The 17,543-nt window shown below is 57.9% G+C and overlaps 1 long non-coding RNA gene across 2 annotated transcripts in view; it reads left to right on the top strand.

Annotated features, from left to right (window-relative positions):
- The window catches only part of LOC309854675, a 34,266-nt gene extending 16,937 nt beyond the window's left edge, over positions 1 to 17,329 (top strand). For both annotated transcript variants that reach the window (XR_014306345.1, XR_014306346.1), the window contains 3 exons: positions 12,398 to 12,545; positions 14,387 to 15,582; positions 16,499 to 17,329. This is a non-coding gene — a long non-coding RNA (uncharacterized lncRNA). The remainder of the gene's footprint in view (positions 1 to 12,397; positions 12,546 to 14,386; positions 15,583 to 16,498) is intronic.
- Positions 17,330 to 17,543: the final 214 nt, after the last annotated feature.

Genomic DNA, 17,543 nt, shown 5'->3' with positions numbered 1-17,543 from the left:
CCCTGCCCCTGGGAGAGCGTGGGGCACAGAATAATCACAGGGTGAATATTTATTGGACGGGTGCCTGGGTAGTGGGTGGGTAGACACATGGATGGACAGACGGATGAGGGGCTGTGCGTTTGCCAGCTTTCCCGAGACTCTAGGCAGCAGGGCTAAGATATGGCACGAGGGAGGGACTCACTCTGGCTGTGGCTGTGAGGACCATCGATGTCTAATCCCGTGCTTAAGCCCGTTGGGACCCATTGCAGGAGATTCGAGTTTCAGGATGAGGAAGAAGGAACTCTCATTTACTTTACTTTTCTTTTCTTTTCTTTTTTAAATTTAACTGTGGCAAAAACAAACAAACAAAAAACAAAACACCCACATGTCATGAATGTACCATCTTAATCATTTTTAAGTTTGTAGTGTAGTGTTATCTGTAGGCACACAGTGGTGGAATAGGTCTCCAGAACGTTCCATCCCCCCACGGAGACCCTGTCCCTGTGATGCATGGACCCCCGTCTGCTCCCCAGTCCCACCCCAACTGTCTGCTGTCTGTGTCGTTGAGGCTGATAACTCCGGGTCATGTGTGTGGGGTCCCCGTGCGTGTCCTGTGTCTGGGTGGTGTCCTCAGGGCTTGTCCCCGTGGGGGCAGGGGTCGTTCTTTCCTTTCTGAGGCGGAGTGATGCCCCACTGTGTCTGTACACCACGTTTTGCTTTGCCACTCACCTGCTGACGGCCCGTGGGCTGCCTCTACCTCTCGTTGTGCACCGAGTTGCTTTCAACATGAGCCTGGAAATAACCTCTTTGAGACCCGGCTGTCACTTCCTTCGGATGTAAACCCAGAGTGGGACCACTGGGTTGGAGCATAGGGCGTTCTCTTGTTCATTTTTGCCCAAAGTCACACTGTCTTCGGCAGGGACCGCCCTGTGTCGTGGCCCCGCTGATAGGGTGCAGGCTCCCACCTTCGCCACGTTCCTGCCGACATGTGTTATTTCTGTATTTTGGAACACAGCAATCCCAACCTCACTGTGGTTCTGATTTTAATTTCTCTAATGCTCGGTGGTGCTGAGCCTCTTTCCACAGGCTTGGAGGAATGTCTGTCCAAGTCCTTCGTCTCCTTCACAATCCGGTATCGGTGTTCGGTGTTGTTGAGTTGTGGTTCTTGACGTATTCTGGACGCAGACCCCTCCTCAGGGGAGTGATTTGCAAGGGTTTTCTCCCGTGCTGTGTGTTACCGTCTCATTCCGAGGATTGCCTCCCTTCCCTTGCAGGCTTTTACAACTTCGATGTGGTCCCCTTTGTCTGCTTTGTTTTCGTGGCCTGTACTCACAGCGTAAGAAACTCTCTCTCTATCTGATTTCAGCGAGGCTGGCTGAGGATCCTGGCTGTTTTTCCCCTTCTTCTGGGAGGGAGCTCGTTAATAATCAGACACTTAATTCGTTGGCACATTAGATGTTTCCAAAATACCTTTCTTTCTTTTCTCTTTTTTGATCTTTGGAGAACGTTGATATTCAAAGCAGGCGTTTGCTGCCCGCTGTGTCTGAAGACCTGTTTGGGGAACATCTTGGCCTTTCCAGAGAGGGGAGGTCTGAGGCATCTGGGTGGTTCTTCCTGGGGGAGACGGGTAAGACCCCATCCTTGGAAGCCCCCACCCCGCCCTGCAGCTGTTGGGTGAGTAACAGGTCTGGAGGTGCAGGGAGTGCAAGGAGGGGGAGGCTTGGAGCCCAAGGGTGGGCCTGCCCCCATCCTCCTGCCCTCCCTCAGGAGCTGCAGACCTGCAGCCTTTCGAAACACCGGCTGGTCGTCCGCCCCTCTCCTCTTCTGCTGTGTTCCTGAAACTCAGACAGCTGGTTCTTGCCCCATCTTGGGTCCTGGCACTTCCCAGACCCTGAGCAAGGAGTACCCCGGGGCCTCGAAGAGTTCCGGGCTCTGGCTTTGTAGAGTGACAGGCACAGACAGGGAGACAGAGGCTCCGAGTGGGGCAGGCACGGTCCCAAAGGGGTGTGACCCTCTGCATGGGGGAGGCGGGGGCGTTTGGACTGATGCTGACGAGCGTGAAGAGAGGGGAACATGCCAGCAGGTCTCCGAGCTCCTGCTCCGTGTTGGACGTCCATTTTCCAAAAGATGCTGTAGAGGATGAGAAGCGAGTTACAGCCCAGGACAAAATCTCAGCAAACCACGTGTATCCAGAATGCATTAAGACTTCTCAAAGCTTGGGGCGCCTGGGTGGCTCAGTGGGTTAAGCCGCTGCCTTTGGCTCAGGTCATGATCTCAGGGTCCTGGGATCGAGTCCCGCATCGGGCTCTCTGCTCAGCAGGGAGCCTGCTTCCTCCTCTCTCTTTGCCTGCCTCTCTGCCTACTTGTGATCTCTCTCTGTCAAATAAATAAAATCTTTAAAAAATAAAAAAAGACTTCTCAAAGCTTGATAATAAAAATACAAACAACCCACGGGCAAGAAAAGAAGGTGTATAAAAATAAGACGTATGGGTGGCAGATAAGCACCTGGAAACAGGCTCAACGTCACTGGCCGTTTGGGAAATAACAAGGAAGAACGGCTAAAATTAAAAAGACCGATCATACCGAGTGTTGGCAAAGATGTGGGGCAGCCGCATCCCTAGTACTCAGTACTGAGTACTCAGCTGGTACTCGGCTAGTACTCAGCTAGTACTCAGCAATGTGGGTGGGATGCCATACGCCACCCCAGGGAAGAATCTCAAAGTATTATTTTGTTGAGCGAAAGAGGTCAGACGGAAGGATTTCCAAGGATGTGGTTGTGTCTGGTACCACCAGGAAGTGCAAACTGTCGGGGAGGGGCCAGTGTGGGGACGGCGTCTAGAGGTGTGTATGTACAAATAACGTACTCACACAACCTGCGTCCCTTTCCTGTTTTATACCTTGAATACGCTCGGTTTGTTGTATGGCCCTGTAACTCCACAGAGTTGTCTTTAAATGAGCAGTGACCAGGAGAGTTTCTGGGACGGGGTCCACTTGGACTGCTTCATCCTCCTTGAGTGGACGTGTGGCCCTGAGCAGAGGTGCACCCCCCCCCAGCCTTGATTTTCTCCCACCACATGGACAGTGTGCTCTGTGACCTGAAGCGACATGGCTGGGGTTGGGGGGGCTCTGCCAGCCCAGTTGTCTGTCCCCCGTGTGTGTGTGTGCAGGCGCCGTGGCTCGGGGTGACTTTAGGGGGTTCAGCCCCTTGGTCTCACTAGGGGCTCCGTGTGCAAACCCTGGCTTCATAGTGGGGACCGATCACCCTTGCTTTCCTGCCCACATGGTCTGCCCCATCACCTTTGCCCCCTCAGAGAGAAGCTGGGGTGCTGGGGACTCACGGACGCCAAGCCAAGGGGGTCCGGGTACAGAACACGCTGTGGGAAGGGGAACCAGTGCCCTGAGGTGCACAGGTGGCAAGGCAGGGACCTGTCGTCACTCCAGCACATCCTTCCTGGGGGTTCAGCGCCCCTGCAGGTGCACAGCCACCCCCTCCACCTGGCCCTGGGAGGTGAGTCAGAGCTGGGAAGAGCTGCCAGCACAGGCAGAGAGGCCTGGGACCCTGCGGGCACATCCCAGAGGGACGCTGAGCTCAGGGTGGACCACACGACTCACAGGTGTCTCGGCCTCCACCTGGGCCCCTGGTGGGGATGTGCCGTCTCTCTCTCTCACACACACACACACACACTCATACACACACACATGCCCACAGTCCACAGTAAGGAGTGCACACCTGGGCTTCCTGACAAAGAACCTATCCTTGCTTGGGGCAGCCTGTCCTGGCTCTACGGTGGGCGCCAAGCTGCTCCCGTGGCCTGCTGCCTCTGGCACCTGGAGCCAGGCCCCGCGGTGGCTGGGGGGCTCCCTGCACTGGGCTGGGTGTGGCTTTACGCTGGGGACTGTGGCCTCCTGATGGACCAGATCTTGCCTGCAGGGCCTCACCTGCTCTCCAGGAGTGGGGGTTGCACAGAGCCTGGCTCTGGTCCGCGTCCCCTCTGCTCCCAGCCCTCCACACCCACGCTGGACCCTCCCCCCCAACTCTGAGCAGACTCCTCATGCCCAAGGCAGGCTCTCCCTCACGCACCACCCTTGCTCCACGTCTTTCAGTGACCCTCAGTGTGCACACATGAAACACACCTTCTGAGCTGACACTGGGGGCCTTACCTGATCTGGCCCCAAACAGACTGCCCACCGCTGCCCACAGCCCCCCTGAGCTCCAGGTTCAGAGTGCCAGCCGTTTTCTCTCACCAGTGTACTTGGTCTCCTCGGGGGTCCCCTCCTCCAGGAAGCCCATCCTGGCTCTCCCACTGGCTCCTCCAGGCCCCCAGCCTGTGGGGGTGGGCTGTTGGCCCCCTGACTTAGCGCCAGCTGCAACCGGGAGGGGAGGGCCCCGAAGCCCCCGGAGCGGTGGAGCCAGGCCTCCACACCCCTGTCCTTGGCCAGCTGGGACAGGGACTCAGACCCTGGCCTTGCCACAGGATTCTATCTTTAACTGCTGGACAGCCAATTCCTCTCTATTTTGAGAGAAAAAAATTCCACTCTGAAGTCTGGTTCAAAAAGTCCTCGCCCAACGAGGCCAATTCCCTGGAGAATCCACTGGGCTTTGCTGTGATCCAGCTGAGGAGGGGGTCCCCCCGCAGGACTGGGGTGGTTGGATGAAGGCAAGCCGGAGATGGGGAGAGGGAGAGGGCAGGCAGCCGAGGGAAGGGAGAGGGAGGGAGGGGGCCCTGCTCCCTGGCCCGGCCTCCCCCCACCCCACTGACTTTTGTCATCACACCGTGGTTTTGACTGTGTTCGCACATCGTATAAATAGAACCGGGCAGCGTGCTCTCCTTGTGTCTGGTTCCCATCACCCCGTCTGGTGTTTATGAAGTTCGTCCGTGTGCCGTGTGCAGCCACGTTCATTCATGACCCCTTCTGTGCGGGCTCTGCTCTGGCGTTCAGCACGGGTTCACCCCTTGTACAGCTCGCGGACTGGGTTGTTGGTGCGATGCCTCAAACATCTTTGTACGTGTCTCTGGATGAACACACGCGCAGGTGTGTTTCTGGGGGAGCCGAAGGCTCCGAGCGCCTTCTCCTGGCAGCCCTGGGGGGCGTGCTGGTCCTCATGGGGGTTCGGGGATGGCCGGCATGGCACACCAGGCTCCCCCTCGCTTCATGGCCTCACCAAACTCTGCTGATGTCTGTCTTTATTTTAACCCTTCTGGTGGGCCCAGAATTGCCTCATCGTCATTTCCCAGGGACTTCTAAAGGTTAATACATTTAATGTTTTAAATGTATTAGGTTTTAGGTTTATAGTCGAATTGAATGGAAAGTATGGGGTTCCCATCACATACGTGGGTTTCCCCCTCATTATTAGCATCTAAATTTTTTTTAAGATTATTTATGTATTTATTTGACAGACAGAGATCACAAGTAGGCAGAGTCAGGCAGAGAGAGAAGGAAGCAGGCTCCCTGCTGAGCAGAGAGCCTGATGCGGGGCTTGATCCCAGCACCCTGGGATCACGACAGCCTGAGCTGAAGGCAGAGGCTTTAACCCACGGAGCCACCCAGACACCCCTCTCATCTGAATTCTTTTTTTTTTTTTAAATTTTATTTATTTATTTGACCGAGAGAGAGGGATCACAAGTAGGCAGAAAGGCAGAGAGTGGGGAGCAGGCTCCCCACTGAGCAGACAGCCCCATGCAGAGCTCGATCCCAGGACCCTGAAATCACGACCTGAGCTGAAGGCAGAGGCTTGACCCCACGGAGCCACCCAGGCGCTCCCCCCATCTGAATTCTTGATTCTGGTCGATGGGCTGATCTTATCTCATTCTCAGGAACTGAAGTGCACAGTTCACATTCGGGGTCTCTGTATTGTCCCGTTCTGTGGGTTTTGATAAAGACACACTGTCACCGATTCACCCTTCCTGCATCGTGCAGACCCGTGCATTGCTCGCCAGCCCCGGAGCGGCCTCCATCCCCCTGAGCCTGGTGCCTGTGCTCTTTCTGCTCTATCCACAGGCTGGCCTTGCCCCAAGAGTCCTCTCACGAATGCCAATCAGACCATGTCATACCCCACATCCGGTAACATTCACCTGGTGCCCTGTATCAGGGCTGGGGCTCCACCAAGGTCATAGGACAGCCAAGAAGATTCAGTCCCTCTTCTCAAGAGACTGAAAAGCCAGTGGGAAAAGCGGCCATCAGACTAGCAGGCAGGCAGATGCACAAAGCCGCCATGGGCTGTGCTGGGTGTGGAGAGCAAGGCCAGTGTGGAGAAGGAGGTGGCAGGTGGCAAGGGCACGAGCCTCCAGGCAGAGAAGGACAAGTGCAAGGGCCCTGAGGCGGACTGGACCTCGAGGTGTTCATGGAGGCCCGAGACTCAGCAGTTCAGAAGCCCAGCCTTCAGAGAGGTGAGCGCAGGCCTCGGTCCCAAGCAGGAGGCTGTGCCGTGGAAAAAGGCAGATGTGTCCCTCCAGCACCACAGCTGCGTAACAAATATCCCCAGACCAGTGGCTTGGAGAGGCCTCCAGGCCAGTGATGCTGTGGCCCGTTCAGAGCAGCTCCCTGGCCTGGGATCCAGCAGCAAGACCCCCTCCCTGGTGGGTGACTTCTTGTCTGTCACATCTCATACTGGCTGGGCCCCGGCCTTCCTGGGTGGAGAAGCGGGCAGGCATAGCTGTCCTTTTCTGGGTGCCCTGGATCCAGAGTCCCCGTCCTGCAACTAAAGGACTTTGAGAGAAGGGAGGCCCCAGCAAGAAGTCTCTCCATTTCCAACACCCTCCTAACCCTTCCCGGGCTCCATCTGCATCTTGCCTGGGATGTGGGCTGTGAACAGGGGGGCCTGCTCTGGAGGGAGGCTGGGGTCTTCTGCAAGGACAAGGTAGACACGCTGGCTCTCAGGCGCCGGGGGAGGGTCTCTGGATAGTCTGGCTGCAGCAATCCCTCTGCCTCCAGGAACCAGGCCCCTGCTCTGTGCTGAGCTCTGAGCTGAGACCTGCCACCCCTGTGATTCCTGGTCCTGATGACCTGGTCTCAGGAGAGCTCCACTCAGAGTGGCCCAGCCCGGAGTCAACTGTTACCCAAACAACCACCTTCCCCGTGTGGTTGCAGTAGCCCCCCACCCCCAACACGTTTTCTCCCCTGGCCAGGCCTCCTGCACCAGGCAGGGCTCCTTCCCCCTCTGTCTCTCCTGGCCCTTTATCCTGCAGATCCATTGGTCTCCTCCAAGAAGTCCTGCCCCTCCGACCCTTTGGGGATTCTCTCAGCCCTGAACTGGCCCATCCCCACAAAGCCCTCTGAGCTGGAGGTGGACCCTGGACTGGACACGAGGAAGGAAGTCAGCGTTCCAGGCCTGACTGACAGGGGGCTGGGAGCTGGGGAGCAGGGGGGCTCAATTATCATCAGTATGAGAGTTGTTCCGCACTTCCAGGGGGAACACAATTTCCCTTCCACTCACCACCTGTGGGGCAAACCTGCCGTGTTTTGCCATTTTACATAAGGACCAGTGCCTCGCTCTCCAGCGTGAGTCCTCGGAAGGCACGTCCCTGGGCCTGGCCTGCTCCAAAGTCAGCTGCCAGGCCATGTCAGGGACAGAGAGCCACAACGGGCCCTCTGATGTGGTGACTCTGACCTCTGTGTGTCCACAGGCAGCCCGACGCCCAGCCTGCCAGGAAACCTTGCCCATCCCTCGGCTCCCGAGCCAGGGCCTCCCCTGAATGGATCTGCTGGCCTGTCTGCCCTCTGCCCCGCCCGAGGGCACCGTGCACTGTCCCTGTCCGGAAGGAGCGCCCAGGGCAGTCTCTGCTGCTGGTTCTACAGGGAGCAGAAACTGAGTTCAGAAAAACGGGGAAAATGACCCATGTCCCGGGCTCAGGACTGGAAACCCGAGAACAGGGCAGAGCCCGGACTTGAGCCCCTCATCTGAGCTCCTACGCCCGATCCCGGCCTGGGATGCTTCCCCTTCTCGGTACAGTGGTTGGGTAAGTGCCTCCCAGTGGTACCTGCGGCATCGTCGGTCTTCAGGATCGAGGGCTGGTCTTTGGTCTGTTTCTGGGGTTTTCTTCTTGAGGAGTGACAGCTGTGGCTATCTGGGCTGATTTCCAACCCCGGGAGCCGCTGCGTATCCTGACCGGGTTGAGGAAGGGCCCCCCGTCCCTAATTTGCGAGGGTTTTTAGTACGAATGGTGGCGGCTCCTGTCTGATGCCTTTTGCGGATCAGTTGACACGATTACGTCATCTCTCTGTTCCACTTGCGGATAGATAGGGTGAGTTACATTCTCTGATTTTGAAGTATTGAGCTAGCAAGCTTGGAGTGAACCCCACCTGGTCACGGTGTGTAGTTCCTTTCACACACGGACGGGCTGGATTTGCTTGTTTTGTGGAGGATTTTTGCAACAATGTCCACAAGAGACATTGCTTTATAGTGCTTCAGGTTTTTTTGGGAGGGAGGGTTGCAATGTTTTTGTCTGGTGTTGGCATCAGGACAACACCAGCTTCATCAGGGACGTTGAGAGGTCCCTCCTCTTCCCTGTTCTGGAAAAAAAAAGTCGTGTAAAATCAGTGTTGCTCTTTTTAAAATGTTTGTTGGAATTCTCCAATAAAACCATCACATCTGGGAGATCTCTGCTTTGGGGGATTTTAAACTATGGATTCGGTTTCTCACGGGGTTAGGGGACTGTTTGACTTATCTCTTTGGGTTGGGTTCCAGTGGTCCGAGCTTTGGGGGGATTGGCTCTCCTTGGGTGCAGGACTCGTGAAGAGTGACTCGGTTTTCTCTTGTGCTCTCGAGGCTGCAGGACCGCGTAGCAGGCCGGGCCTTTCCCTGGGAGGGGTGGCATTCTCTGTCTCTCTCTTTCTGTGAGTCCTGCTAGAGGTTTATAGACGACACTGATTTTCTGAGAAGCGGCTTCCTTCTCACTGATGTCTCTGTTACTCTCCTGTCAGCTCGCCGACTGCCTCGTGTTCTGTTCTTGCTGTACTAAACTTCCTCTTCCAGGTTCAGGATGACGGACCTGAGGACTCACGTGCCGTAACCTCCCCTCTGAACGCCGGGCTGTCTAGACCGTGGATGAGATGTGTTGTGTTTTTCCGATCCCATCTTTCACCACATTTGAGGAGCTTTCCATCACCCCTTGTTCGAACCCTCTTCCAGCCACACACATTCCCCGGAAACCTGGCAGGTCTTAGTCCTGGAGCCTGTGTTCTGTCTTCAGCCTCCGCTCTCTTTCTTGCTCTCATAGGCTGTCTCTCTCGATTTGTCCCCAGACCCACGGACTGTGTCCTCCTTGGGTCCTCTTGGCTTCTGGGGCCATCTATTGAGTCTTTGTTTCTCTTCGGACACTTTTCGGCTCTAGAATTTCCATTTGGTCCTTTTATAGAATTTCTGCTCCTTTGCTGGAAATTTCTATGTTTTGTTGGCCGCTGGAGGCCCGGTAATTGCTTTTTTGTAGCATTCCTAAAGTGGCAACATAAAATCCTCTCTGGAAAGTTCTAGCATCTTGTCCTTCTTGGTGCTAGTGCCAGCTGCTTGTCTTCCTCACTGGGGTGTGATGTTCCACGGTACCCTGGACATTTAGTGAAGATTTTGTTTTAGGCTGAAGCATCCTGTCCGGGGCTCGTGCGTGTTCCTGGCCCAAGCCCTGGGTGGTGGCTGCAGGGATGTCTCGGTTTTCAAAGGCTTTGTGGTGTCTGAGGCGTCCCCTGGGGGTCCTCCTGGGGCGTCCCCTGGGGGTCCTCCTGAGGCCCTGCTGGGGCTCGGGGTGGGGAGCTGCTGGACCATTTTGTGAGATGGGGCTCCCCTTCCTGGAGCCACCTAGTGTTTCTTGGTGGGAGAGGCTCTCCAGGGTGGGAGCACAGGGCTGCGGGTCCTATGGTGCAGCCCCTTCCTTCTGGTCGGGAATCAGGAGATGCCAGGCCTTGGTCCTCACGTTCTGTGCGGAAAGCATGTAGGTGCCCCCCGCCGAGCCACCCCTCCAGTCCTGGGGCTCCTGACAGCCCCCACCCAGGGCACATTTGGAATTCTCCCCTTGTTGTCTCTGTTAGCCCCTGGGTTTGCAGCTGGGCTTTGCGAGGAGGAGCTGGAGGCCATGAGTCCCTGCCGTCTGGTTGGGGCGGGATGTCTCCTGGTGTCCCTCTTGAGCTGGGACCCTGGGGGGGTCCCTTTGCCGTGCCTTAGCATCCTCACCTGTTGGGGTCCCTGCACCTCTGGGCTGTTCTGAGGCAAGGTTCAGGGATGTTCCAGGTCTGCAAAGCATGGCAAGCCTGGGGGGCCCTGACAGGTGGTCCCGGAGCCCATCAATCTCGTGTCTCCATCCCTTGTCCTCAGATGACTTGCAAGTCCCACAGGAAGCTCCCAGAGGTAGGAACCGTAGCACCCCCCCCAGCCCACATGGGGAGCCCAGGGTCATTCTGAGTGGGATGGGAAAGAGGAGAGCCCTCCTGCTGCCTGGGAGAGCCTGCCCCCCCTGCCCTTAGCCTGGCCTTTGTTCAGCTCAACGAGTGCTACTAAGGGAGTGCGGGGAGGGGGGCTTGGAGGGTATGCATGGGAGCTGGAGGTTCAAACACAGTGAGTGAGGTCAGATGCTGGGATGGGCTCTGCCTGGGGCAGCCCCATCCCTCCTGTCTGTGCTCCCCTTCCTGGGACCGACCCAGAGCGCCCACCTCCCTGGGTCTGCCTGCTGGCAGGGCTGTGCAGGCTAACCCCCAGGGAGCCATGTTGCCAGTGGGCCCCGGAGATAATGGGGCCGCAGGTGAATTCCTCTTTGCCCGTCCACTGGGGAGACCAGCGGTCCAACAGGACTGACAACCACTGTTCACTGGGGAAGCTGCTTCTCACTCAGCAGCTGGCCACCTGTCTCTCCTCCTGCTCCTTGGCCTTGCTGCCCTGGGGCTGTGCCTACAGCAGAGCGTTAGCCCACGGGCTTTGCCACGAGATCTCTCTTCTGGGAAAGTCAGACTTGGACCCTCCTCCGGTCTGTCTTGGTTCTCCTAAGGGTTGAGTGTCATTGGAAACAGAGCCACTCCCTGTCCTCATTCCCACCGTGCTCCTCCAGCTTCATGTGTTGCCTCCTAAACACGGGGCCTCAGGATGGGGCATTGTTTGGAAATGCAGTTGTTGCAGATGTAGTTAAGACGAGGTCATGCTGAAGTGGGGTGTGTCCTAATTGGACTTAAAAAAAGGGAGATTTGGACCTGGACGCACATGCAGGGAGATGCCGTGCAATGGAGGAGGAAGGGGTGGGGGGAGATGCGTCCGCAGCCGAGGAACTACAGGGAGTTTGGGGGCTCAGGGTGTGGCCTGGACCAGTCCCACCCTCTAGGAAGCACCTGAGGTCCACCTGGGACTTGATGTCCATCCTCCTGATGTATTTCTGTTGTCACAGCCGCCCTAGGATGCAGGACGTGACATAGCTTCTTATGTCACACAGTCTCCAGCCCCCTGCTCTGAAGATTGGCCCGGTGTCTGTGCACCCAGGGGGATGTGGGCACAGATGGGGGGCCAGAGGTGGTGTTCTCCTGGAGAAGCATCCAAGGAGGGAGGGGCCATGAGCGAGCACCAGTGCTTGGTGCCAGAAACTTCCTTAGGGGCTGCCGGTGGGGTCCCAGCCTTACCCAACACCTCCCTCAGGTCCTGAGATGCTGTGACTTATGCTTGCTCGGTGCCTCCCCTCTGTGACCCACAGTATCTGACAATGCTTATCTGGGGGGGGTGGTGGGCAGCTGAACCCAGGCTGCCAGCCAGCAGGGTGACCCCATCTGCAGAGCAGGGGGGCTCCGAACGGGTCACCAGCCCAGCATCCGTGTCCTCGGCCCTCGGCTGTCACCACAGACCCGGACAGCGTGGGCACAGGGATGAGGCTGCCTCTCCCAGAGCCCAGGGTCCCACCCTGGTCTTCAGTTTGCTCTGAACTAGAGCCCGGTCTTGGCTGGATCACGTTCCCCGACTCTAAAGACTGGGAGCCTCAAGTTCAGAGGGTGCTCGCGAAGCCCTGGGGCTGCGGCCAGTGATGCGTGCTGCTGGGCATCCCCTTCTAGGGGTGGCCCTCGTTCCCATTTCACAGATGAGGGAATGGCTCAGAGAGGCCGGCGGAGGGGCCCGAGCAGCTCCGGGCAGATGTCCTGTCAAGGCGCCCTCCTGCTCTCCTCCTGATGGCTCCTGGGTTGGGAGTCCCTACCCTGAGACCTCAGCGGCAGGGATGTGGACAGAGCTGAGCAGGAAGTGTCCACGGGATGGGTTGCCCACCCAGAGGTCCTATGCACCCCCCCACCCCGTGCCCCTTCCTTGCCCTGGCCCAGTGTCCCTGTGCCTGTGGGAGTTGCTGTCGGACCCCCCCCACCACATCACAGAGGTTGAGCGTGGGGGCTGCGTGGGACCCTGCTGCGGTCATTCTGGTATCCAAAGGGCCTTTACAATACATGACCTGATGTGTGTCTTACCCAGGTGCAGCTTCTGGAATGGAAAAGAAATGGTGTTTATTGTTCTCTGTGTTCCGGCACAGTACACGCCCTTGCTCACTGGACCCCATGAGATTGCGGGGTGGGCACTGTTACCCGCCCACTTCCTAGACAAGAAAACAGGCCTGGAGAAGGTGAGTGACTTGCTCGACATCACGGAGCTAGCGAATGGGGAGCTGGGAGCCTCTGGCCCCTTGGGACGGACTGTCCCTGCTCCGCTGGACATTTCCCACAGCAGGTGCTTTCATGACAGGAGAACAGGCTGTGAGCCTCCTTCAGCTGTGCTGAGCCCCAGCCCAGAGCCCCTCTCCTACTTCTCTGGTTGCCTCTGTTGGGACTGGAGGCCGAGACCCCCTGGCCTGGGTCCACATGGATAGAAGGCCACATGCCCACAATCCCCACCAAGCCGGGACATCACAGGAGGCCCGGCCAGTCAACTCTGAGCCTCTGGCCCCCCGTACCTGCTACGGCCTCACTCTCATCCAGGGCAACCATGGCTCCCAGGGGCCGTATGGGTCAGAGATGTCCCTGATACCCCCTCCGCCACCCCCTTGATGGGGACACCCGGCTTGGAGCCCCACCAGCTTCATGTCCGCCCCGGTAGGGCCTCCTCCCTGCTCCTGGCCCCTCCCTGCTCCCAGAAGGCCCAAGACACTGTCCTGGTTGGACCATCTGTTTCCTGCTCCTTCAAGAACGCCGTCCCGCCCTGGCCCTGGCAGCAGAATCCCCTCATCTCCTGTCCCCATGTCCCTCTGTGCCAAGGGTCCTGGCCCTGGTATGGCTGGCTTCATCTGACCAAGGGCCGGGTTGCCTGTGGGGTCCCTCAGCTCCTCAGCTCCTCTGACGCAGCCTCCACCCTGCTGGCATATGTCCCCTGCCCTGCCCTCCTGTCCTATTGTCTTTCTCCAGAAGCAGGGCGTGGGGCAGCCCCGGAGCCCAGGACCATTAGCACTGATCCCTTTTCCTGATGTGGGGCTGGTGACAATGACTGCCCCCCTCCCATGTGCCCAGGGAGCCGTGAGCTCTCTCGTCCTGGGCAAAGGGACCAGAGTGACACCCTGCATTCAGAGGAGGAAACTGAGGTCCAGGAGGGGAGCCCCATGCTCAAGGCCACACATGGAGCCAGTGCGGAGGACCCCCAGACCCAGGCCTCCTGTTTCCAGCGCAGAAGTGGCCACACTGGGCATTCGGAACATCAGATCGCAAAGACTTTCTCTGCAGAGATGAAAAGCCCCCTGACTCGGCTAAGCTTGAGGTTCAGAGCCCCTCTTGGGGGAGAGCCAGGGAACCTCGCTGTCTCGCTTGGCTGCCAGCCTAGGGCCTGGCTCACACTCGGCACAACAGGCTCAACTCTGGGAGCAACATTGTCCCGGCAGCCAGGTCTTCGCACAAGGCTGCCTGTGAGGCCACATTCCTGCAGACTTGCTCTGGGCCCAGGGATGGACCAGGGCAGCGCCCACACCCCCCGTGTGCCTTGGCTCATGGGCACCTGACCCAACCGGAGAAACTAGCTGGAGCAACTTGGGGCACAGGTTCCTTGGGGCTGCGTTTGCTTGGCTGAGTGAAGGGGGCGCATGGCGGTGCTAACCAGGCCGAAATGGTCGGGGTGGGGCGTGGGGGCATAGGCTAGGCTGGCAGAGGCCAGCAGAGTGACTCGCGATGCTCCAGTGTCCCCATGCATGCTGCCTGCTGCCGCAGCCTCCACTACCCTGACTGGGAGCCCTGGAACCCAGCTTTCCAATTTTACTGATTTTCAGTCGGGTTAAATTTCAATGGGTACATGTGACGAGCAGCTGCCGGCCTTGGGCAGCTCCATTCTGGGCAGAGAGGGCCACGTGCCATTCCAGCGGGGCCGAGAAGCTGGAGGGAGAGGGTCAGAGACGCAGCGGGCCCTTGAGGTGCGAGAGGAAGCTGGCGGTTCTTTTTGATTCTGGGTGATGCAATTCTGGTTTTCTGTTTTTTGCGGTTTTTTTAGCCCCAGGAGCTGCGGATTGGTCGTAGTTTGTAATCCCAGTGAGGCTGAGAGTCACCAAGCTGACCCCAGTGAGGCCGAGAGTCACCGAGATGACATCTTTATTGTCCTTGACGGAGGAGAAGAGGAGAAAGCTGGGGAGGGGGAGGTGCATTGGTAAAGGTTCCCGAAGAAACGGAACCACTAGGTTCCTGCTGAGCCTTCTGTTCTCTCCGGGCCCACAGGGGATTGGAACAGGCCCACCACCCACTCTGGGAGGGCCATCTGCCTGACTCCGTCCGCTGCTTCACACGTCAGTCTCATCCAGAAGCACCCAGAGTGAGGCTCACGGAATGCCTGGGCCCTACGAGGCCTGCCGAGTGGACAGGTACCGTGCAGGTGCCTTTTCTGCCTTGAACACATACAGCATTGCCGTGGGTGTGTCCACCAGCGACCGTCCCTGCCCACAGCCCTGGTGCCAGAGGCCCTGGGTTCCTTCTGGAACAGCCCTACGGCCATGCCTGCTCCGGGAAAGATAGCCCACCAGAAAGCCCCCTGTGTAGAGGCTACCTGAGGACTTATAGCCGGTACAACCCAGCATCCTGCCGTGACCAGACAACCAGAAGCTCTCCCTGTCATAGGACTGCAACTTGGAAACGAAGACTCACTGGTCAGCTGAGTTGATAGAAGGTCATGGCCTCATCTGGGGCTGAAGCACAAGGGAGCAAAGGCCAGGACTGGAGGACGAGCCAGGTGTACAGACCAAGGCAGGGTCCTCTGTGAGGCCTGGAGACCCTCACGTGAGGGCTGGTGCTCTGAGCTGCTTCCTGACACTGTCCTCCAGCTTCAGCGCCGACCTGACCTTAAAGTGCCACATTCCTGTGATAACGGGAGAGAGTCCCTGACAACCAGTGAGTGGCACTGTGAGCTGACACATAGCCCAGCATCAAGGGGACACAAAATAAAATGAAGGTCAGCTAGGCCAGGTGCTGGGGCAGGGCACCAGACCCTTGGAGGCCACTCAGAGGATCTCCTTGGCCAGCCTGGAGCACATGGACCTGCCTGCTGCTCATCCTCCCCAATGTGGAGCCGTCTTCAGCAGCCGGTCCTGTCTGCACCATTGCTTCCTCTCTCCAGGGCCGAGGGCATCACTGACCATCTATTTGCCAGAGTATTAGAAGGACAAGGACCATCTTTGTCAGGGCTGTCTCCAGTACCAGGTGAGTCCATGTATTATAATTACTAGCAACAGAAAATTCCATGCTCAACCTCAAATTCCCCTCTGTCTGCTACTTTTCATGTAGAACCACCCCTGGTGCCTTGCATAGAGATGGGCACAACGTAAGCATTCGGGGAATACTACCAAACTAAATGAAAGCCTCCGATTGTGTTTGTCTCTACATTTTCTGAACTAACATGTTATCCATCTCCCACCCATCTACCCACCCATCTATCCTTCCATCCATCCATCCATCCATCCACCCACCCATCCATCCACCCACCCATTGAAAGCACCTGTGTTTAATGTTGCTGATGAGATGCATCTCGTAACGGGCTACTGACCCATTGCTCAGGCAAGGAAGTTGAGGCTCAGATAGGGGAAGGGACTTGTCAAGGTTCACAGAGGCCCTCTTCCCAGGCTCTAAGAGCCTTCCACTCTTGTTGGGAGAGTTGGCACATGCCCCACCTCATTCTGCTGTTTGGTTGTTCGCTGGGGGCCCACCCTTGTGTCCCAGGTCCCTCCAAGCTGAAGACATGTCACTCTGTCCTCATAGCCCAGCACTGGACTGGTCACAGAGCAGACATGAGACCATGAGGACCCCTTCTCCCATGCCCCCACCTGAAGCAGTGAGACAGTAGAGAGCAGATGCAGAGCCAGGAATCCCTGGGACATGTCAGGAGAGAGCTGGCTGTGAGTGGGAGGTGGTGGCAGCGGCTGCCATGGCTGGCGTGTCCCAACTCGGGTGCTGCGCGCCTCGCTGAGCAGCCACTGTCAACTCCAACAAGCGGGTGCCTGCCTGCAGCCTTCCTGCCTTCCTCCTGGATGTCTGAGCCTGGCCAGCAGGGGCCCCCACACCACGCCTCCCCGTTTCCCAGCTGCCACCCACCCCCACCTCCCTCGCTCTTCCTTTGCAGCTAGGAGAGAGGAAAACCTCTTCCAAAGAAGCCACCAGCCACCAGCCAGGGCAGCCTGCCTCCCTGGGGCTCCCACCAGCAGCCTGCAGGACCCCCCACGCCCGGGGGGCTTTCCAGAGCTGTGAAGTTCCCCTTCTGGGGCTGTCCTCCCCCTGGCCTCTGATGTGCCCCCCTCCCTGCTCCCGGCAAATTATCCTTCATCTCCTATCAGTTCTGACCACACATTCTCTCCCTTGGGTCCGCGCTTTGTGTTCCCACGCCTGCAGGCCTCCCTCCCCTCTGCCCAGCCAGCTCCATGCTGTCCTGCAAGAAGGCCCCTGGGAAGAGCTCTGGACTAGTGTCCCAGACAGGAGTGAGCCGGGGGAGATGTCAGAGGCGAGGACGCAGGCCCAGGACATGGAGGTGAGTGTGTTGGAGCCATATGGGCCGACGCCCTGCTCCCTCCCTGCTGGGTCTGCGTGCTGGCCCCAAGTCCCAGGCCTCTTGCATCATCCGAGAGCCCACTTCTGGTCTGCTCCCGGCCGGGCCGGCCCCGAGTTCCCAGCCCGGGAAGCTTCTCCTCACTGTGGCCTTCGGTTCTCTGCTCAGACGCGGTTTTCCCACGGCCCCAGGAAACGATTTCAAGGCCCTGGGCACTGAAAGTCTCGGCGAACTTCAAATGAACTTTCACATCTTCACCCAAGACGTCCCATCCGCTTTGTGGACATGGCCACTTCTAGCTTTCAATGCTTTTCAGGGGTAGCACGTTCTAGCGCCTTCCTCACGTCCTACCAGGCAACCCTCGCTTTCTCCATCTGCAGAACAGGCAGGTTCTGCTTGCCCCTGCCCCCTGCCCCCCGTCCCAGACTTCAAGAAGGGCTTGAAAGGGCTGTCACTCTGCCGGCTCACCCAGCCTGGGTCTTTCGTACTTCGGGGTTTTGGCCTCCTGAGTACCGATCCCACCAATCAAAGGGTTGGAACCCACCACCTTTAAGTGGACACGGACCTCAGGGTTTGAACACTGAGAGTCAAAGCCGTCGAGGGGTGCCCCAGGACTGTCCAGCTA

This window comes from Mustela nivalis (assembly GCF_964662115.1).
Source record: "Mustela nivalis genome assembly, chromosome: 19".
Classification (NCBI taxonomy): domain Eukaryota; kingdom Metazoa; phylum Chordata; class Mammalia; order Carnivora; family Mustelidae; genus Mustela; species Mustela nivalis.
Note: the sequence above shows the minus strand (reverse complement) of the source record. Positions and strands in the feature narration are given on the sequence as shown.